The sequence below is a fragment of the Manis javanica genome, chromosome 4 (assembly GCF_040802235.1).
Source record: "Manis javanica isolate MJ-LG chromosome 4, MJ_LKY, whole genome shotgun sequence".
Taxonomy (NCBI): Eukaryota; Metazoa; Chordata; class Mammalia; order Pholidota; family Manidae; genus Manis; species Manis javanica.
The window spans coordinates 110,370,265-110,393,392 of record NC_133159.1 but is presented as its reverse complement, the minus strand read 5'-3'; the positions used below and the strand labels follow the sequence as shown (position 1 = coordinate 110,393,392).

Here is a 23,128-nt window from a genome sequence, read left to right as displayed (position 1 = left end):
TATATACAGTGGAATATTATTCAGCCATAAGAAGAAAACAAATACTACCATTTGCAACATGGATGGAGCTAGAGGGTATTATGCTCAGTGAAATAAGCCAGGCAGAGGAAGACAAATACCAAATGATTTCACTCATATGTGGAGTATAAGAACAAAGAAAAACTGAAGGAACAAAACAAAAGCAGAAACACAGAACCCAAGAATGGACTAACAGTTACCAAAGGGAAAGGGACTGGGTAGGATGGGTGGGAAGGGAGGGACTGGGGTGGAGGGAAAGAAAGGACACATTACAAATAGCATACATAATATGGGTGGGGGCACAGGGAGGGTTGTGCAACACAGAGAAGACAAGTAGTGATTCCACAGCATCTTACTATGCTGATGGACAGTGATTGTAATGGGGTTTGTGGGGGGGACTTGGTGATGGGGTGAGTCTAGTGAACATAACGTTCCTCATGTAATTGTAGGTTAATTATACAAAAAAACCCTAAAGAATCCATTCCAAAACTACTATATCTCATATCTGAATTCAGCAATGTTGAGGGATACAAATTAGTACACAGAAATCTGTGGCATTCGTATACACTAACGATAAACTAGCAGAAAGAGAAATCAGGAAAATAATTCCATTTACAATTGCATCAAAAAGAATAAAATACCTTGGAATAAACCTAACCAAGGAAGTGAAAGACCTATACTCTACAGAAAACTACAGGACACTCATGAGAGAAATTAAAGATACCAATAAATGGAAACACATCCTGTGCTCGTGGATAGGAAGAATTAATATTTTCAAAATGTCCATCCTGCCTAAAGCAATCTACAGATTCAGTGCAATTCCTATCAAAATACCAACAGCATTTTTCAATGAACTAGAACAAAGCATTCTAAAATTCATATGGAACCACAAAGACCCTGAATAGCCAAAGCAGTCCTGAGAAGGAAGAATAAAACTGTGGGAATTATGCTCCCCAACTTCAAGCTTTACTACAAAGCCACAGTAATCAAGACAATTTGGTACTGGCACAAGAAAAGACCCATAGATCAATGGAAAAGACTGGAGAGTGCAGATATAAACTCAAGGAAATATGGTCAATTAATATATGATAAAGGAGCCATGGACATACAACGGGGAAATGGCAACCTCTTCAACAACTGGTGTTGGCAAAACTGGGCAGCTACATGCAAGAGAATGAAACTTGATTATTGTTTAACCCCATACACAAAGTAAACTCGAAATGGATCAAAGACCTTAATGTAAGTCATGAAACCATAAACCTCTTAGAAGACAACATAGGTAAAAATCTCCTGAATATAAGGAAGCTTCTTCTTCCTGAATGCATCTCCCTGAGCAAGGGAAACCAAAGCAAAAATTAACACATTGGACTATATCAGACCAAAAAGTTTCTGTACGGCAAAGGACTCCATCAACAGAGCAAAAAGTTATCCTATAGTATGGGAGAATATATTTGTAAATGGCATATCCGACAAAGAGTTAACATCCAAAATATATAAAGAACTCACACGGTTCAACACCCAAAGAGAAAATAATGTGATTAAAAAATGCACGCAGGATATGAAAAGACAAATCTCCAAAGGAATTCAGATGGCCAACAGACACATGAGAAGATGCTCCACATCACTAATCATCAGAGAAATTCAAATTAAAACCACAATGAGATATCACCTCACACCAGTATAAGGATGGCCAACATTGAAAACACTAAGAACATCAAATGCTGGCGAGGATGTGGAGATAAGGGAACCCTCCTACACTGCTGGTAGGAATGTTAGCTAATTCAGCCATTGTGGAAAGCAATATGGAGGTTCCTCAAAAAACTAAAAATAGAAACACCATTTGACCAAGGAATCCCACTCCTTGGAATTTACCCAAAGAATACAACTTCTCAGATTAAAAAAGACATATGCACACCTATGTTTATCGCAGCACTATTTACCATAGCCAAGGTATGGAAGTAACCTAAGTGTCCTTCAGTAGATGAATGGATAAAGAATAGGTCATGCATATACATAATGGAATACTATTCAGTCATAAGAAACAAATTCTACCATTTGCAACAACATGTGTAGAGCTAGAGGATATTATGCTCAGTGAAATAAGCCAGGCAGAGAAAGATGAGTGCCAAATGATTTCCCTCATTTGTGGAGTATAAGAATGAATCAAAACTGAAGGAACAAAACAGCATCAGACTCACAGGCTCCAAGAAGGAACTAGTGGTTACCAAAGTGGAGGGTTGAGGGAGGGCATGTTGGGAGGAAGGGAAATGGTGATTGAGGGGTATTATGTTTAGTACACATGGTGTGAGGGGTCACGGGGAAAACAGTGTAGCACAGTGAAGGCAAATATTGAATCTGTGGCATCTTACTGCACTGATGGACAGTGACTGCAATGGGGTATGCATGGGTACTTGATAATATGGGTAAATATAGTAACCACATTGTTTTCTCATGTGAGACCCTCATAAGAGTGTATATCAATCATACCTTAGTAAAAAATTTTTTAAAATAAAAGAAAGGCATGTTGGTGGTGATGGCACCACGTTTGTGGAAGACAAGATGGCAACATGTAGAATCTCCAAAAATGTAAGGATCAAGTGATGAAGAGAAATTCACCAACTGTTCTCACCAATACACTCTGCATTTTGATCTCCATCCTTAACACTTGCTTCTTCAAATCCCTATTTTAGATTAGTCTTAACCATTTACACCTTTCTGTTGTCTACACACATAAGAAATTATTCAGTTCCAGCTTTACCCCAATATGTCTTCTTTCAGTAGCTGTTCTAAATTATTACCACTTTCGTTGAGCTGTAAGTCCAACACCAACCTCACTCTCTACTTGAAGAGAATATTATGATCATTTCTGAATTTTTTGTGATACTTCCTTAAGTAATTTGAGACTTACCTTCTCCTGCACTCCTCCTGATCTCAAGTTCTCTTGCAGTGCAAAAGGTGTCCCAACTCGGGCATAAAGGTAATCCTTGGTGGGCCAGATCCAGTCATCTCCCATATTCTCTTACTTTCTTCAGCCTTCCTTCTTGCTCTATCTAATCTCTCTGAATATTTCCTTTTTCTCCTTAGCATAAAAATATGGTAATATCTTTACCATCTTCAAAATAATTTCTCCTTTAATCTTGCCCCATTTCTTTATTTTCCTGCAGAGCAAAACTTCTTGAAAGAGTAGTTTCCCCTTGACTCTCCTCCTCCTCCTAACTTTACCCATCCATTTCAGTATGACTCTGACTCCTTTTCTGCCACACACCACTGTAATATTAAAATAAAGGCCAACCTAATTGCTAAATTCAATGGCTATTTTCAGTCTTGACATTTTCTTGGTCTCTCTCTAGCAATTGAATATTTGACAGCTCCATCCTTTATACTATCTCCTTTGTTGGCTTCTGTAATATAACACCACCCTCTAATTCTCTTATTATTCTTTCATTGTGATATTGACTTTTTTCCTCCGTGAACACTTTAAAGATTATATTCCCCAGTGATCCATCTGAAGCCCTCTTCTTTTCCTTATCTGTATGTTTTTTGTGACCTCAACATATCCATACCTTTGACCTTAACCAATTTGATTATCTACACTTGTGATTTGATGACTTTTTTGTAATGATACCCTGTGATCATTTTCTTTTTATCTCATGTATCTTCTATAGGTTTTTTCTTTGTGGTTACTATGAAGCTTGCATAATACTTATTGTTGGGATAGTCTATTTTGAGCTCATAAGAACTTAATTTCAATTGCATACCAAAACTCTACTCTATTATCACTTCCCTCAGCATACACTGTTATTGATGTATTTTTATATCATGTATTTGTTAACCAATTTTTGTGGTTATAGTTTTTCTTAATACTTTTTTCTCTTCTAACTTTTATACCAGAGTTAAAAATGATTTATACACCACTCTTAAGGTATTATGTTATTCTGTATTTGTCTATATACTTACCTTTAGCAATGAGATTTATACTTTCATATGCTTTGAGGTTGCTTCTTAAGCATTATTTGTTTCAACTTGAAGAGCTCTGTTTAGCACTTCTAATAAGGCAGGTGTTTTCATGATGAACTCCCTAAGTTTTTGTTTGAGAAGTCTTCATCTCTCCTCCATTGTTAAAAAACATTTTTTCTGCATACAGTATTTTTGGTTAGGAATTTTAATTCTTCCAACATTTTGAACATAACATTCCACTCTTGAATATATCATCCAAGGCCCTGTACAAAAGCCCTGCTGAGAAGCCCACCTGTAGTTTTAAGGTGGTTCCCTTGTATGTGACAGATCACTTTTCCTGCTTTCAAAATTTTCTGTTCTTCAGTATATATATAATGTGATTCAAGATGGTGGTATGAGAGGTGAGACAGAGAATTTCTCCCAAAACCACATATAGTGTGAAAATATAGTTAATGCAACTAGCCCTAAAACAGCAATAGGAAAGAAGGCTGCACCAGACTGCATACAGACCTCACGAATAGAGCACACCTCATGAAACAGGGTAACATAAGAAAGCCTTGATCCAGCGGGACCCAAGCCCTTCCCCCACCCCAGCTCACTGGTGGGAGGAAGAGAAACAGAGCAGGGGAGGGGGTGGAGGCCTGGGACTGCTGAACACCTAGCCCTGGAGGTCTGCTTTGGAGTCCAAACCTACATTCATTGGTGCTTTGGAGGTTGCTGGGGTTGGGGAGCTGGGACAGGAGAGTGCTTGAGGGACTGAGATTATGGCCATTTGTGGAGGACAAGGATCCACATACAGCCACTCTGGGACAAAGGAAAGGCAGGCGGTCTGAGAGGCTTCCTAGTAGCAAGAGAGCAGTTGAAGAAGAGAGGTTTCCATGGAGCTTCCTATGCCAGAGAAGGTATAGGTGGACAAGGTTGTCTGGAAGTACTCTGCCCAGGAGGTTGGGAACTTTTAGGAGTGTCAGGTGCTCCAGCCCCTTGGCTGCCTACTCAGCTCTGAGGCCCACCACTGTGACATGCAGCTTGCTGCACCTTCCTCCTGGCATGCCGGCACTGGCTCATAAACCGGCAGTCACTGTGATGGCGTCAGGCCAGCCAGAGAGAGGCCCCACCTACAACAGCTAGAGATGCCAAGTACAGAGGCTTACACCACTGTGATTGGCACACTGGCTCTGACCCTGGAGCCAGGCACTGCTGCCACTAAACAGGAAACAGCTCTTTCCTCCCCCCAGACACCAGCGCCACTCCCCCATGACCCCCAACTTCACTCTAGGGGCTGAGCAGCTCCAGAGACTAGAGCTTCTGGGCAATGGAGGGCACCACATAGAATTATGAAATGTCAAGGGAAGCTGTTTCAGGCCAAAATCTCAGAAACCCAAGAAAAAGGACCACATGGAACTGAACTCACCAATCTTACTGAAAGACAGTTTAAAACAAAAAGCATAAACATGCTCATGGAGATACAGAAAATTATTCAAGAACTCAGGGATGAATTTAAGACAGAGATTCAATCATTAAGAAATTCCATATCTGAAATGAAACATACAATGGAAGGATTTAAAAGGAGATTAGATGTACTAGAAGAGACAGTAGATGGAATAGAAATTAGAGAAGAGGAATAAAAAGCTGAGGCACAGAAAGAAAAAAGGATCTCTAAGAATGAAAAAATATTGAGAGAACTGTGTGACCAATCCAAATGGAACAATACACTCATTATAGGGGAGTGTACCACAAGAAGAAGAGAGAGAAAAAGGGATAGAAACTGTCTTTGAGGAGGTAATTGCTGAAAATTTCCCCAATCTGGGGAAGGAGATAGTCTCTTAGGCCATGGAGATCCACAGATCTCCTGACACAAGGGACCCAAGGAAGACAATATCAAGACATATAATAATTAAAATGGCAAAGAGCAAGGATGAGGCAGACTTTTAAAAGCAGCTAGAGAGAGAAAAAAGATCACATACAAAGGAAAACCAATCAGGCTATCATGAGATTTCTCAACAGAAACCTTACAGGCCAGAAGGGAGTGGCATGATGTATTTAATGCAATGAAGCAGAAGGGCCTCAAAACAAGAATATTCTACCTGGCAAGGTTATCATTTCAATTTGAAGGAGGGATTAAACAATTTTCAGATAAGCAAAAGCTGAGAGATTTTACCTCCCACAAACCACCTCTACAGTGCATTTTGGATAGACTGCCATACATGGAAGTATTCTTAAGGCTAAATAGATGTCACCAGGGGAAATAAAACCACAGCAAAGTGGAACAATTAATTACTAAGCAGATGCAAAATCCAATGAATGACCCCCAAAATCAATCAAGGGATAGACAAAGAGGCATAATATGAAAGCTAACATATAGAGAATGGAGGAGGAAGAACACAGAGTTAAAAAAAAAACCTTTAGGTTGTGTTTGTAATAGCATATGTAGTGAGTTAAATTAGACTGTTAGATAGTAAGGGAATTACCCTTGAAACTTTGGTATCACAAATCTAAAGCCTGCAATGGCAATAAGTACATACCCACTGATAATCACCCTAAATGTAAATGGTCTGAATGCACCAATCAAAAGACATGCAGTCACTGAATGGATAAAAAAACAAGACTCATCTATATGCTGCCTACAAGAGTCTCCAAACCCAAAGACATATACAGACTGAAAGTAAAGGGATGGGCAAAGATATTTCATGAAACTAATAGGGAGAAAAAAGCAGGAGTTGCAGTACTTCTATCAGACAAAATAGATTTCAAAACAAAGAAAGTAACAAAAGACAAAGAAGGACATTACATAATGATAAAGGGGTCAGTCCAACAAGAGGATATAACTATTATAAATATCTATGCACCCAACACAGGATCACCTACATATGTGAAACAAATACTAACAGAATTAAAGGGAGAAATAGAATGCAATGCATTTATTTGAGGACACTTCAACACACCACTCTCTCCAAAGGACAGTTCAACCAGACAGAAAATAAGTAAAGAGGCAGAGGCACTGAACAATGTATTAGAACAGATGGACCTAATGGACATCTACAGAACACTCCATCCAAAAGCAACAGGATACACATTCTTCTCAAGTGCACATGTATCATTTTCAAGAATAGATCATATACTAGGCCACAAAAAGAACCTCAGTAAATTCAAAAAGATTGAAATTGTACCAACCAGCTTCTCAGACTACATAGGTATGAAACTAGAAATAAATTACACAAAGAAAATGAAAAGCCCACAAACACATAGAGGCTTAATGAAATGCTCCTAAGTAATCAATGAATCGATGACCAAGTAAAAACAGAGATCAAGCAATATATGGAGAGAAATGACAACAATAATTCACCGCAAAGTCTGTGGGGCACAGTGAAGACCATGCTAAGAGGAAAGTATATTGCAATACAGGCCTACCTCAGGAAAGAACAATCCCAAATAAACAGTCTAAACTCACAATTAATGAAACTAGAGAAGGAAGAACAAATGAGACCCAAAGTCAGTAGGAGGAGGGACATAATAAAGATGAGAGCAGAAATAAAATTGAGAAGAATAAAACAATAAAGAATCAATGAAAGCAAGAGCTGGTTCCTCGAGGAAATAAGCAAAATATATAAACCCCTATTCAGACTTATCAAGAATAAAAGAGTATACACACATAAACATAATCAGAAATGAGAAAGGAAAAATCACTACTGACACCACAGAAATACAAAGAATTATGAGAGAATACTATGAAAAATTATATGGTAACAAACCAAATAACCTAAAGAAGTGGACAACTTTCTAGAAAAACACAACCTTCCAAGGCTGACCCAGGAAGAAACAGAAAATCTGAATAGACCAATTACCATCAAGGAAATTCAAATGGTAATCAAAAAACTACCTTAGAACAAAACCACTGTACCAGATGGTTTCACTGCTGAATTTTATCAAACCTTTAGTAAAGTCTTAATACCAATCCTCCTTAACATTTTCCAAAAAGTAGAGTAAGGTATACTCCCAAACTCATTCTACAAGGCCAACATCACTCTAATACCAAAACCAGGCAAACATAACACTAAAAAAGAAAATTACAGACCAATATCCCTGATGAACATAGATGCAAAAATACTCAATAAAATATTAGCAAACTGAATGCAAAAATACATAAAAAAGATCATCCGTCATGATCAAGTGGGATTCATCCCTGGGATACAAGGATGGTACAACATTCTAAAATCCATCAACAGCATCCACCACATAAACAAAAAGGACAAAAACCACATGATAATCTCCATAGATGCTGAAAAAGCATTTGACAAAATTCAACATCCATTCATGATAAAAACTCTCAACAAAATGGGTACACAGGGCAAGTACCTCAACATAATAAAGGCCACATGACAGACCCACAGCCAACATCATACTTAACAGTGAGAAGGTGAAAGCTTTTCCTTCAAGATAGGGAACAAGACAAGGATGCACACTCTCCCCACTTTTATTCAACATAGTTGTGGAGGTTCTAGCCATGGCAATCAGACAAAGAAATAAAAGGCATCCAAATTGGCAAGGATGAAGTTAAAATTTCCCTATTTGCAGATGAAATGATATTGTGTACATTAAAAACCCTAAACCATCCACTCCAAAACTACTAGAACTAAGATCTGATTTCAGCAAAGTTGTAGGATACAAAATTAATACACACAAATCTGTTGCATATACACTAATGATGAACTAGCAGAAAGAGAAATCAGGAAAACAATTCCATTCACAATTGCATCAAAAAGAATAAAATACCTAGGAATAAACCTAACCAAGGAAGTGAAAAATTTATACTCTGAAAACTACAAGACACTCATGAGAAAGTAAAGAAGATAGCAATAAATGGAAACAAATCCCATGCTCATGGATAGGAAGAATTATTATTATCAAAATGGCCATCCTGCCTAAAGCAATCTGTACGTTCAATGCAATTCCTATCAAAATACCAACAGCATTCTTCAGTGAACTAGCACAAATCATTCTAAAATTCATAAGGAACCACAAAAGACCCCAAATAGCCAAAGCAATCCTGAGAAGAAAGAATAAAGGGGGAGGAATTATGCTCCCTGACTTCAGTCTCTACTACAAAGCCACTTTAATCAAGACAATTTGGTACTGGCACAAGAAAATACCTATAGGTCAATGGAACAGACCTGAGAGCCCAGATATAAACCCAAGCATATATGGTCAATTAATTAATGATACAGGAGCCATGGATATACAATGGGGAAGTGGCAGCCTCTTCAACAGCTGGTGTTTGCAAAACTGGACACCTAGAGGAAAGAGAATGAACTGGATTATTGTCTAACCCCATACACAAAAGTTAACTCAAAAATGGATCAAAGACCTAAATGTAAGTCATAAAACCATAAAACTCTTAGGAAAAAACAGGCAAAAATCTCTTGGATGTAAACATGAGCAACTTCTTCATGAACATATCTCCTTGGGCAAGGGAAACAAATGCAAAAATGACCAGGTGGGACTATATCAAACTACAAAGCTTCTGTACAGCAACAGATCCCATTAGTAGAACAAAAAGACATCCTACAGTATGGGAGAATTTGTTCATAAATGACATATCCGATAAAGGGTTGACATCCTAATTATATAGAGCTCATGCACCTTAACAAACAAAAATCAAATAAGCCAATTAAAAAATGAGCAGAGGAGCTGAACAGACACTTCACCAAAGAAGAAATTCAGATGGCCAATAAGCACATGAAAAGATGCTCCGCATCGCTAATCATCAGAGAAATGCAAATTAAAACCACAGTGAGATATCACCTCACACCAGTTAGGATGGCCACCATGCAAAAGACAAACAACAAATGTTGGCGAGGATGTCGAGAAAGGGGAACCCTCCTACACTGATGGTGGGAATGTAAATTAGTTCAACCTTTGTGGAAAGCAGTATGGAGGTTCCTCAAAAAGCAAAAAATAGAAATACCATTTTTTTTCAAAAAGAAATACACATGAATATTTTGCTACGACTACATTTTAAATATCCATTTACACTCTAAGATCCGTATCTTGATTTTTGCTATCACATATGAATGGAGCCTTTTTATCTTGTTTTCTTTATCTAGCATTGTATTGAATCTTTAAAATTTGAGATTGCCTGTCTTGAGAGCAATAAGGAAAAGATAGAATGCTGACTATCTCTTGATTGCTTTTTAAGTTAATTCCTAGAAATCTGAATTCTTTTATGGTAAATACTGTTAAGCAAGAATGTGGTACGCAGTCTGCCAAAGTGTGAATTTCTTTAAATAAACTCAATTAAAAATGCTTACAGCTGTTTCTTTTTCCCATTGTTATTTAGGCAGTATGTTTTATTGACAATAGAAGTGAATTTTTTAGAAATTCACTTTTAAAGAAAATTCTGCTTTTAAAGAAATTAAACAGCAGCGAGTGAATATACTGCTATACTCAAAACCATCTGCGCTTAAAGTGAGGATCTTTGCCAACAGAGGTGCGTTGCTCTAAGTCATAAATGGTACTATGAAGAACTGCAATCTCCTCCTTTTCTTCTTGAAGATGTTAAAGCTTCCTTCTGTAGATACTCTGCGGCAAAACAGTGGAATTTGCATATGATTTTGATTCAGTTTGAACTCTTGCTAGTTTGGCATCTAACTCCAACTGTAGTCTTATTATTTCATTTTGCTTTTCCTTTTCTCGAGTTCTTAATTTTGCATGTAACTCAGAAATTTCCACCTCTTTTTTCTCTATCGGTTCTTTATGCTTTTCTTTGTTTAATGCAACTTTTTCCTGCATATCCTGATAAAGTTTCTTTATTTCTTTCTTATATCCCTCCTCTTTTATTTTCATTTCATTCATGAGTTTGGCAATATTATTCTTATATTCCTGTTCATAATATTTTAACTTTTCTTTCATAAGATCAGGATTTATTTTTAACTGTTCATTTTCACCTTTCAAATTATGTTGATATTCAATGGTCTGTTGTAGCCCTTTTATCATACTATGAAGAGTAGCACATTCTTCTTTAATAGAGATCTCCTTTGTTGGCTTTACTTTTAATAAACAGTTCTTTCCAAATGCATATCCAATACACTGTTCTTTCCACTGGTTTCTATAACTTTCTTTTCTATATATGAGAAGATTCACACTGCTCACTTTTTTCATACATCCTTGACTGCTCTGATTGATGTCTAAACTGCTGTCACTCCTGGTTCTCCACAATCTAGAAATACCATTTGATCCAGGAATTCCACTCCTAGGAATATACCCTAGGAATGCAGCAGCCCAGTTTGAAAAAGACATATGCACCTGTATGTTTATCACAGCACTATTTACAATAGCCAAGAAATGGAAACAGCCTAAATGTCCATCAGCAGATGACTGGATAAAGAAGCTGTGGTACATATACACAATGGAATACTATTCAGCCATAAGAATAAAACAAATCCTACCATTTGCAATAACATGGATGGAGCTAGAGGGTATTATGCTCAGTAAAATAAGCCAGGTGGAGAAAGACAAGTATCAAATGATTTCACTCATCTGTGGAGTATAAGAAAAAAGAAAAACTGAAGGAATCAAACAGCAGCAGACTCACAGAACCCTGAAATGGACTAACAGTTACCAAAGGGAATGGGATTGGGGAGGATGGGTGGGAAGGGAGGGGTAAGGGGGAAATAGGGACATCACGATTAGCATGTATAATATAGGGGGTGGTGACATGGGGAAGGCAGTATAACACAGAAGACAAGTATTGACTCTATAGCATCTTACTATGCTGATGGACAGTGACTGTAATGGGGTATGTGGTGGGGACTTGATAATAGGGGGGGTCTATTAACCATGATATTGTTTATGTAATTGTACATCAATGATAGCAAAATAAAAAAATTCTTCATTTTTGACTTTTGGCAATTTAACTGTAATGTGTCTCAGTGCAGACCTCTTAAGATTCAACCTACTAGGATCTTTTGGGCTCATGAATTTGGATATTTATCTCCCTCTATGAGTTCTATAGAGAGAAATTATAGAGTATTAAGGAGACAGTATAACAGGGACACCTGATTTTGATTGGGGGTTCAGGGGATAGGAAAAGTTTACCTGAGGGAATTATGTTTAAGCAGAAATCTGGAGCCTAATTTTGGTACTTCTGTGATCACTTTCTTACTTCCCATTTACTTCTTAAATCACTGCTTTACACCTTGCCCTGGGTGTTTATGTGTACATTGTTCCTTTGCCTCAAATGACTTGCCCTGCTGGTAGTAAAATCCTTGCCATTATCTTTCATGATTTAGTTTCAGCTCCTCCTCTGTGAAAACTTTCCCAACTCCTCCAGGCAAAATGAGTCATTTCTTCCTTATTTTTAATCTGCCTCTGTTCCAAACTAATCACCTTGAATATGAGCTCCTTGATATGAGAACCTACCCTATATTTTCTGTATCCTGCTACTGTCTTCTTCCCTTAGAACCTATGGAATATTTTGTGCAGTCTAAAAATCCCTGCTTCCCCCAACTTTCCTCTATGAAATGATTTAAAATCCTAATGATCTCCTTTTTAAATGTGTTTTAACTTACCAATATCTTTCTTGAAATGTGTCATCTTTATGACAGTTATTCATTCAATCAAAAGATCTGATCTAGCCGCATAAATAGAGGAAGACCATCATCTCCCTTATTCTAAAGCTAGTTCTAATATTGTACTGAGTTTTTTGGCTTTTATAACAATATGAAGTTGTTGTGGGAGAGTGAGTTGGCTGTGGGAGAGTGACTAGTGATAAATCAGTTTAGTCTTATTTTATACCCATGCAGCTGGTTTTTTGGACTCAAGGTAAGGACTTTACATTTGACCACTTTACACTTCTTGTTTTATTCAGCCCATCAATACAGCCTGCTAAAGATTTTTTTTTTTTGGAAATGAATTCTGACTTTAAAGTCTTTATCATTCTTTCCAGCTTTCTGTCATCTGCAAATTTGATGAGTCTGTTTTAGAAATCATGGTCCAAGTGATTAATTAAATATTAACTAGAATAGGATGTCAATAGAATGCTAGCATGATACTATAAGCTTTGTTAATAAAGGTGCTATTTTATTAATCATCACTTTTATTTGTGGTGATTATATAATTGTCCAAGCATCCAAGAGTCCTCTAACTTGTCCACAAGGATGTTATAAGCAATCTTGCCTAATGCCCCACTGAAGTTCAATGACTTCATTGAACTGACTCCTGAGTACTTGTTGAGGACTTATAAGATGGGGACCGTTGATGTAGTCAGAGTAGTGTGAGGGCCTCCGGAGGGGGCACTGCAGGTTATTTGCAGTCAGAGCAATGTAACTACATGCAGGGAAACCCCCCTACTAAAACTCTATGTTAAACATTAATCTCTAGAATCATTCTTCAGTGAGATCAGTTAATGTTCCCCAGATAAAGAGGAGTAGCAATGTTTTATTATGCTAACCATTTATACTCATGTAAGATTCACTTTAGCATACTAAAAGGCCCAGGCCTATGTGCTGTCTTTCCTTCTTCAGATCTGATGAAGTAATTTTGTGAACTGGGCAGCTAATTTAACAGGTAAGCCCAGGCATAAACAACACAGTAGAAGGCAAGAAAGATTCCACCTTAAAGATAAGATTGCATTTTAATACCCAAGAAGTTAAGACATTAGAAATTCTTAACTTACTCTTTAGCAAACAATACCTCAGCCCACTTTGGGGGCTGAACAGGTGCCTTGTTTCATATGCTCCAAGACCAAGATGCTAGTATCTCAGGAAGAAAGCATCAAAGAAAGTTGCTTGTGTAAGTTAATTCTAAATATTCAGGGACCACTTAACAAGTCCACACCCCTAAGTTTTTTTCAACTGCCTATAAAACCCCCTAGACAATGCACCACTACAGGCTCTCTTGTCCCCTCCTGGCATGAACCAGGAGCTCTATTCTCTCATTTTATTTCTAAATAAAAGCCTGTACCTTGCTCTCCTACCTTGAGTGTGTGTGAAGCTCATTCTTCGGCTTCACGAACAAGAACCCCAGCATCACTTGCATGAAAATCACTGAAGAAATTACATGCAAATCTTGGCTGTAACCTTTCAGCATAATAAAATAATTATGATGTAGATTTATGTTGAGAGTGAAAATAATAGTATTGATACAAGATGGTATGAACAAAGAACATGGATTTTATGCAAACATGACCAAGAAAGTAGCACCAGAATCTCACATGTGTCACGTTTAGGAGGTAGGACTTTTAGAAGAAAAATTTGAAAGTAGAGAACTTAGGACAGTGGGTAGCAATTCAAATGACTGTAGATGTGACCATGAAAAGAGATTTAAAAATGGGAATACAGAAAATAAAATTAAGGGAAGGTACTCAATAGAGTTTTGTTACATATCTTTCTTATTTAGGTGTATATCCCCAATGAAATATATTTTAAAGGCTTGAAGAGTTAGGTAACTTGTAGCCAGAGGTGGAGCTGTGATTTGAACCTAGATATCTCTGACTGTAAAAGACTAGGAGATTTTACTATAGGAGACTGCTTAGTTAAGGGAGAGTACTTTCAGGGAAAATCTAGAGGATTAATGGGTGGCTTTGGGGAGAACAATGCAGAATAGGCATAAAGGACAGATCTTGGACTCAGAGAGAGAGAGAGTATTATTTTTCAATGAATAATAAAGCTAAGCCTGAAATAATGTTAGCCTGACCTTCAAGTGCAAGTCAAGTTGAAAGCAGCAAGGAAGGGCTGAGACACACTTTAGGTCCAGGACTGAAAGAATCACCTTTCCAGCCAGGGAGAGAGCCTAATTAATAAATTAGTAACTAAAATTGAAGCTTTGGCTTGAGAGAGATGGTTCTTCATAGCAAGACAAGGTTGATGAGAAAGCAGATCATGCTGGACCCAGACCTGGGAGCATGTTCCATAGACAGATCCCAGAAACTGAGCTGGCTACAGAGGAGATTACTAAGTAGATATTCTTAGTATCACTCATTTTATAGATGATGAAATTGAGGGCCAAAGGCATTAAATAACTTGCCCAAGGTTACACATCCAATGTGTGGCAGAAACCTGATATGAACCCAGGCCATCTGGCTCCAAGAACCCACTTTAGCCACTGATACTTCATTACCTCTTCAGATGTCACCTCTTCTGTGAAATCTTCTTAGATTTGCCATCTGGGTTTCCACATAACTAAGTTATACTTCTCATAAGTGTTCATGCTGTACCTTTAATTACCCTGCATTGTAGTCTTTTTTTCTTTTCTTTAATTTTGTGCAGATGTGAACTCCTTAAGAGCAGAATTGGAGCCTTTTATTCCACCTGCCTTTCTGTACCAGCACTCCCTGGAATTAATGACACTTGCTTGATAGAGATGCCTTATCAGATAAGATTATATTGGTTGTATGCAGCATTCATCAATTCTGGCTTACTTAGGCAGAATAGCATTTTATAGGAAGGATATCTAGTGGTTCACAGAACCCATTGGAAGGCTTGAAGAATATGTTAAGAAAATAGTCAGGAAACTAGGGAAGTTATGCAGCAGGAAAAAATCTATTCAGGACGCAGCTGAAAAAGTGAGTTACTACTATTAAGACACAGTGAGCTTCATTAGTCACCTAGTAAGGGACTGATAATGTTTGCTACTATTATGAGCTGGGTCTTGAAGTGTATCAAGTTCATCTGGAGGAGGAAGGACCAGCATATGCACAGACCCCTGCCTAACAGGGCATGGTATGTTAAGGTAATTTATGGAAGTTTGATATGGCCAGGGGATAAGGTATACCAATGCAGGCAATGCAAAGGTAAAGCACAGCAAAGGCAGAGTTTGGCAAAGGAGGACAGAAACCAGACCAAGTAAAGGCCCTGTGAATCTTCATCAGAATAAAGTCCTTGTTTAGAATTTTTTTCTAAGGATAAAGGGGAACCAATAGTGACTTCTAAACAGGGCAAGTGATGTGCTCAGAATACATAGGGTCTGTTTGTGAGTTGCCTGAGACCCATTTAACTGCAAATGATTGAGATTCTATGCTGGGAATGAAAGGGCAATTATGATTGGAAGACTTTGGCTGACTCCTGAATACTTGTTGAGGACTTATATGAAAATCACTGAAGAAATTACATGCAAATCTTGGCTGTAACTTCATAGAGGTACATTTGAAGCCATCACTGCTACAGTGACCCTCAGAGTCTGGAGGTGTTAATCAGGGAGGGCTCCCTGGGGTGGGCAAGTTGTGAACTTGGCTTGAAGAAGAGGGTTTGCTTGATCCCCTCATCTTATCAATGAAGGAAGGAAGGGCCAGAGATGAGTGTATGGCCAATAGCCACAATGCAGAATTTCATTGGCTGACTTCTGTGCCACATTTCCCAGTACTGTGTGGCTGCCCCCTGAAGCCTCCACATGACACTTCTGACTCTGAGTCAGGGAAAATGTTCTCCTCATAGCTTCAGGAGCCATTGGGAGAAATCCTTTGTGAAAACAGCCGTCAATTCATCTGTAGGATTCAAAGTGACCTTGTAAATGCTCTTCAACAATGCGCATGACTATGAGCTTTGCAGGCCTGAAACTACCTTGTAAAGACTAAGGGCAGGGCTTGGAGAGGAGTAGTTCCCACTGTGGAACACACATGTGTCTACCTGTAGAGCCAGCCTCCTCCTTGGTCAAAGCAAAGGGTCCAATCAAGGAAACCTGAATGGATTTAAAGAAACACACTTTTTTCTATTATAAAAGTAATATATATCTGTAATAAAAAATATATATATAAAATGCAGAAAAATACAAAGTAAAAGTCTCTTATAATTTCAGAATTGAAACTTCACAATTCACTGCTAACATTTGGTTCAGTGTTTTGTTTATATGTGTGTATGTATGTATATGTAGTATATAAATGTATATGTATGTGCATGTATATATAGTATATTTTTATTGTAGTAAAATATATACATGAAACTTACCATTTTAATGATTTTTAAGTGTCCAGTTCTATGGCATTAAGTGTATTCATACTGGTTTGCAACAATCATCACCATCTACCTCCAGAAAGTTTTTATCATCCCAAATTGAAACTGTACCCATTCCTTCCTCTCAAGTTCCTAGAAACCATCATTTTGCTTTCTGTCTCAATAATTTGACTACTCTTTGTATGTTGTGTATATAAGTGGAATTATACAGTATTTATCACTTTGTAATTGGCTTATGTAAAATAAGCATATTAGCATAATGTCCTCAAGATTCATTCATGTTGTAACATGTGTCAAAGTTTCCCTCCTTTGGCTGACTAATATTCCATTGTATGTATATGCCAAAACTTGTTTATCCATTCATCCACTGAAGAACACTTTAGCTACTTCCACCCTTTGACTATTGTGAATAATGCTTCTCTGAATATGAGTTCACAAATACATTTGAGTTCCTGCTTTTGCTCCTTTTGGGTAAGGCCCAAAAGTGGAATTGTTGATCAAATGGTAATTTTCTGTTTTATGTAATTTTAAAATTGACAATATATTCATAATTTCGTATCAAATTGTGAGAATTTTCCAATGTTATTGTAAACTCTTTCGAACCTGATTTTTAAGGACTTCCTAGTATTGACTCCATTATCTAAGTATTCTGTTCTTAGAGATTTTGATTATTTCCAATTTTCTCACTACTACAACACTGTAGTAAACATCCTATACACAAATATTGTGAGATATCTAATTATTCCCTTAATATATAAATTCCTAGAGGTGAAATCATTGAGTCAAAGGGATAAATAGTTCTAAAGCTCCTGATGTATATTTATAATTTTATTTTCATAAAATTTGCTCGTTTTCCAACCCTCCAGTAACATTTAGCCCATCTTACTCTAACATTTATTAAAAAATAAATTCACTCTTTTTACAATGGCATCCCAGGTGTCAGGCCCACTAACAACACATTTCAGGCCCTGGCTTCCCAAGAACCACATCAAGCTGAGCTTGTGGGTACACAGATTAGAAAGAGGATTTGGGAAGGAGTATTAAAGAAGAACAGATTCTGGCAGTTTCTCATGTGAGATAAAGGTAGCCTGGCAAGGGTGGTGGGGACAGATGCAGCAGAGGGTGCCCGGGCCTGCTGAGATCTCTACATGAAGGTGTTGTGCATAGAGATCACTCTCCCAGCAACTCTGTAACAGAGGCATGCTGATCCTCATTTTTGTGGGAGGAAACACTTCAAGGAAGTTCAGGAAGAGCCTTAGTTCCAAGTTCACAGATGGTAGGTGGCAGAGCCAAGATTCAACCCAGATTTATCTGACACTCTGGCAGGGACTGACACTGGCATCTTCCCACTGCACCAGAATGCTCTCAGAAGACCAGAACCTGAGACATAGGAGGGACAGAGATGGGCAGAGTTGCAAAGTCAAAACTGAAAATGCTTGGCATAGACAAATTTTATTGTTAATTCCTAGATCCAGGGAGAGGGGAAGCTTGTCACTGGAGTATGAAAGGTGCTTCCATTTGGTGGATGGTCAGATTCCCTGTGAAGGTGTGTGGGTTTAGCCCTTGTGGCATGCCACTGAACTGGATTACTTGATTAATTTCAACAGATACCACAAATCACAGAAGAGCCACCTGTGGTCCACACATTCACCTAGGTGAGGTGCTTATATGGGTTTATGAAAGAGTAATCAGCAGCTTATTCTGATGGCAAAACTGTACAGGGAGGCAGGAGGCCAACTAAGTGAGAAAGACAAGATCATGGGTGGAAAAAACATAAATCTGCAGTTTACCTCAGATTACTGCATTTCTGCTTAATCTGGGGATAAATAATACCCTATGTTAAGGTGTGACTTAATCTTTGGATTGATGTGGGTAAGTAAGGAGGTGTAATCAAATTTTACGACACCTACTTATGAGAAAAAAACACTTCAATGATAGGTATGGCTACTGATCTTATCACAAAATAGATAGTAATTAGAACAGCGAGTTTCTGGCTGGTGTGTCATGGAAAACAGAAGTGGATTTTAATTCTCTGTTTTATAAGGGCAGCTCTGCATGTATGGTGAGTGGCACACAGTTGGAAAAGGTCCCTGAAGAAACTATGCAATTTTGGGACAGGAGGTTGTCATCATGCTGAATAAAATTACGCTACAAGCACATCACAGTCCGCACCAGAGAATGAGGCCCAAGGAGCCATTTTCAGATGGATGATGGCTGTAGTAAAGCCACTTGGAATCACACCCAGAATAAAGTTTTTAGGAGAGCCCACAGGGCATGAGCTTTTGGTTATTTCAATATAGTTTCCACTATATCTATTAACTTCATGTTAGTTAAACAGGAAGACTAGGTCTGGTTTATTTTGTCATGTGCCCAGCACAGAATTGGTGCTCAGTAAATTCATAGTAATATACAGATCAGCATGTAGCATAACATCCATTTTTATTGTTTGTGATTATTAGGATTAGGATTAAAAGAAAAGGTAGATCTCATTTGTTTATGGAAATTTTCTTCTGTGCTGGTGACTTTCCCTTAAAAGAAAAAGACAGAAACCTTATGATGAAATACATCATAAAACAAAATATTAATTTTTCTGGTTAATGTGACCCAGATTGTTCTAGTTTGTTAATTGTAAGTCAGATGCAGTAGCTGAGGCACTAGTGAATGACTATGCACTCCCATCAAACCCTCCATTTCTCTGCCTGAGTCTCATGGAAAATAAGCCAATTAGAGATCCACTGCCTACCCTCTTCTTAAATAACAGCCTAATAATCTTGAGGTAGAGAGATGGACCAGTGAGAAACTGATTTTGTCATGATAGACAGGACAAGGCTTGAGAGAGGAGGGGGGAGGTTTGGTGTTACATGGGGTAAATACAGAATAATACCATGACGTTCAGCCCCAATTCCTAGTTTTCTTGGAGGTGGAAATTTCAACAGTTGACCCATGATCTAGAGCAGCTGCTTAAAAGCCACAGTTACCCTCATTGGAAGAAAGCCCAGCCCCCAAGAATCTTATGTAATAGGTCAAAGTCAGGCTAATTAGGACCATTTATATTTTCTTCTCCTCCTTCAAACATTCTTTGCTTTATAAGTGGCTGGCCTTAAAGAATGCTTCATTCAATTCTCAACACTTTTTGAGTGCTAACGATGCCATGTGCCAGGCATACAGATACCATTATTTTCTCCACTTTGCAGGTGAGACAACTACTGCAGGTTCCTTGATCATGGTCATACCTCTTGTAAGGGGGACACTAAAATTTGATTCCTGACAACCTGGCTCCCTACGTGCAGTCTCAACCACCAAACTCTATCAACATGGGATGCTCTATCTAAATCACTGCACTAGTCTGTGAAGTCTGAAATACTTCAGGCTATTCTGCAATCACACATGTTTGTGTAATGTATATAGTTGACCCTTGAACAACATGGGAGTTGGGAGCCCACTCCCCATGTAGTCAAAAATCCATGCATAACTTTTGATTCTCACAAAATTTACTAATAGCCTACTGTGGACTTACTGATAACATAGTCAATTAACATATATTTTGTATATGTGTTATATATTATATCCCTACCATAAAGCTACAGAAAAGCAATTGATTCCTCAAACTTGCAGATCTCAAAATTTTTTGATGCATTTATTTTTAAAAATCTGTGTATATAATATATAATAATAATCCGTGTCTAAGTGGACCCATGCAACTCAAGACTGTGTTGTTCCAGAGTCAGCTCGTATAGGTGTTACATATAATTTTCCTGTAAGTATAATTTGTATAATTTGCACATATAATTATAGACATACATTTTCATGTAGATATTTATATGTTAATTTGCATATAGGAGAGGATCTGGAAAGGATGAAATAACAATGGTTATTTTTGTGCAAGAGTACTGTTGGTGTTTTTTTGTATTTGTCTCTGTGTCTTATATGATTTTTCTATGATAAACATACAAAGGTTTGTAACTAAATTTTCTTAATTTAAAAAAAGATTTTTTTCTTTTTTGGGTCATGTAAAAACATGTATTGACTGAGTTCCTGCCTACTCAATGTAGGATTATACAAAGCCCAGGCAAAACCCTGGACACAGAGCATCACCTGGCTGGCTGGTTACCAAAACTAGTTTACTTTGTTTTCTGGACAGGAGAGTGGAGACTTCTAATAGCATGCTTTACTATATTGGCCCCTGGGACACCTCTCCAATAAGCACTCCTCTTAGCGTTGGCTCTTCATGATGTCCACACTTTTCCAGAGTATCCACATACTAGAACCAGTGTTCCCTCCACATTTCATCCAGAGCCATTGGACTTAAAACTGCCTCAGCTACCCTGATGTGATCCCCAGGGAATGGGGATCTTCTTTCCCATCTGTTTAGTGCAGTAAGAAGTTGCAGGCCCCCTTCATTCATGGTAGGAGGTGATGCTGTCTTGAGAGTTTGCTTATCTGTTTCAACAGGCCCCAGCCCTCCTCCTCAACCCTCTTGAGAATACTCTGGAAAAGGGGCCTTACAGATCTGAAAGCCTCTCCCCTCTCAGGCAGACAATAGAAGCAAAGCAATTTGGATGCTTTGGTTTCCCTTTTCCCTCTATTAAATGGAAATATGTAAGAATAGGATGAGCTCCCTCCACCCCAAACTCTGACCGCTACCCAGAGATGTGGAGAAAGGAACCACCACTTATTACTTGAAGCTCACGTGTACATAGGTAACACTGTGGATGCACTACACAGAGCTGAGTGGTCTACACCAGTCCTGGGAGATGAAGCCACAGTGCTCCTGTGAGTGGCCAGGACATGGGCAGGACACATCCTTGGTCTCAGACTTCCAGAAAAAGTTCACAGACTATTCTTTTCTGCCTTGTGAGGGAGAACCACAGTATGTTCACCTCCCTGTTTCTGCACAGGGACTGCTCCAGAAATGTACTTTTTCAGGTGAGGTAAGTACCTATACTTGGTATCACTGTCCAGTGGAGCCAAAGCCCTGGCAAATATCTAGCTCTACAGGGGGTACAAGGCAGGGCCTGCACAAAACCAGATGCAGGGGGCCCATTTGTCAGTGGGAGTGGCTCTGTGAAGGGCAAACCCATCCAAACAATCACACACACATAAATGCCTACTATCAACCCTGTGGCTCAGAGCAGTTTGGTTGGGTAACTATGGAGATACTCAGGGCCACTTCTTCCAGAATGCTGCTGTGCCCAGTGTCACACTACTGAGCATGTCCTGGCTTCTGATACCATCTTTATTTCAGTAAAAGCTGATTTCTTGCAGGAGCTCCTTTGCCGGCATCCATCTTCACTGCCACCTGGGGGCAGCAGTGTAGAATACCTGATCTCTGTATGAATGGAAATGACTGGTGGAAGAGATTCACTGGGCCTTGGGAGTGAGACTTCAGTCCTTGAGTATTCCCAAGGATATAGCCACTTTACACACTACAGGCAATGTAACTGGGGCTTATGAGCTTTGCAGGAGCTGACAAAATGTTTAAAACAAAAATAAATAATGTCTTTCTATAGATATATATGTATGTCAACTCCAAAATTTAAAATGTGCAAAATTGAATTCTACAAATGTTTAAAGGTCTAGAAATAAAACTTCATGAACCTCATTCATTGTTATAATTAGTATTCATAAAACTTGTTAACCAATTTTTAAAAGCAGATTTTTCTAAAGAATGTGTACTGTAATTGGAAAGAAACCATAGCTAAAATCTTATAAATGTACTATATATGTAAATAATTTAAAAAGCAAAATTATTAAAAATTTTCCATAAAATTTAAGTAATTATATTTAATATAATTAAATATAGGTCTGTAGGTACATTATAAATATTTGATATGATATGGAAGGATGATTTCTCTAGCCTTCAAAAAAAGTAAGAGTCCACGTCAGAGGCTGTGAACAAATCCACCCTATTCCCCTCAAGCCCCTCTATATTTCGTCAGTTTTCCCTCTTGGTTCTAAAATTGTTTGAAAGAAACATCTATATTGAAGAAAATGTAAGTGAAATACCTGTAGCCAAAGTGTCTCACTTTCCTATAGTAGAACAGAAGTTGATGCAAAGTTAAAGGTGCAAAAAACTAAGCCAATGTTTTAAGAAGTTGTCTTTTTTCCATTTAATGTACACTTTAAAATATAGACATTGCTTATAGTTTATCCCTCATCCCACAGGAGCCCTGAGCTTTTTATAACAGATGGCAGAAAAGAGGGAAACATGG

General features: G+C 38.1%; 1 pseudogene; it reads right to left on the bottom strand.

Annotated features, from left to right (window-relative positions):
• Positions 1-7,671: 7,671 nt before the first annotated feature.
• On the bottom strand, positions 7,672-22,543 carry LOC140848989 (coiled-coil domain-containing protein 152 pseudogene; annotated as a pseudogene).
• Positions 22,544-23,128: the final 585 nt, after the last annotated feature.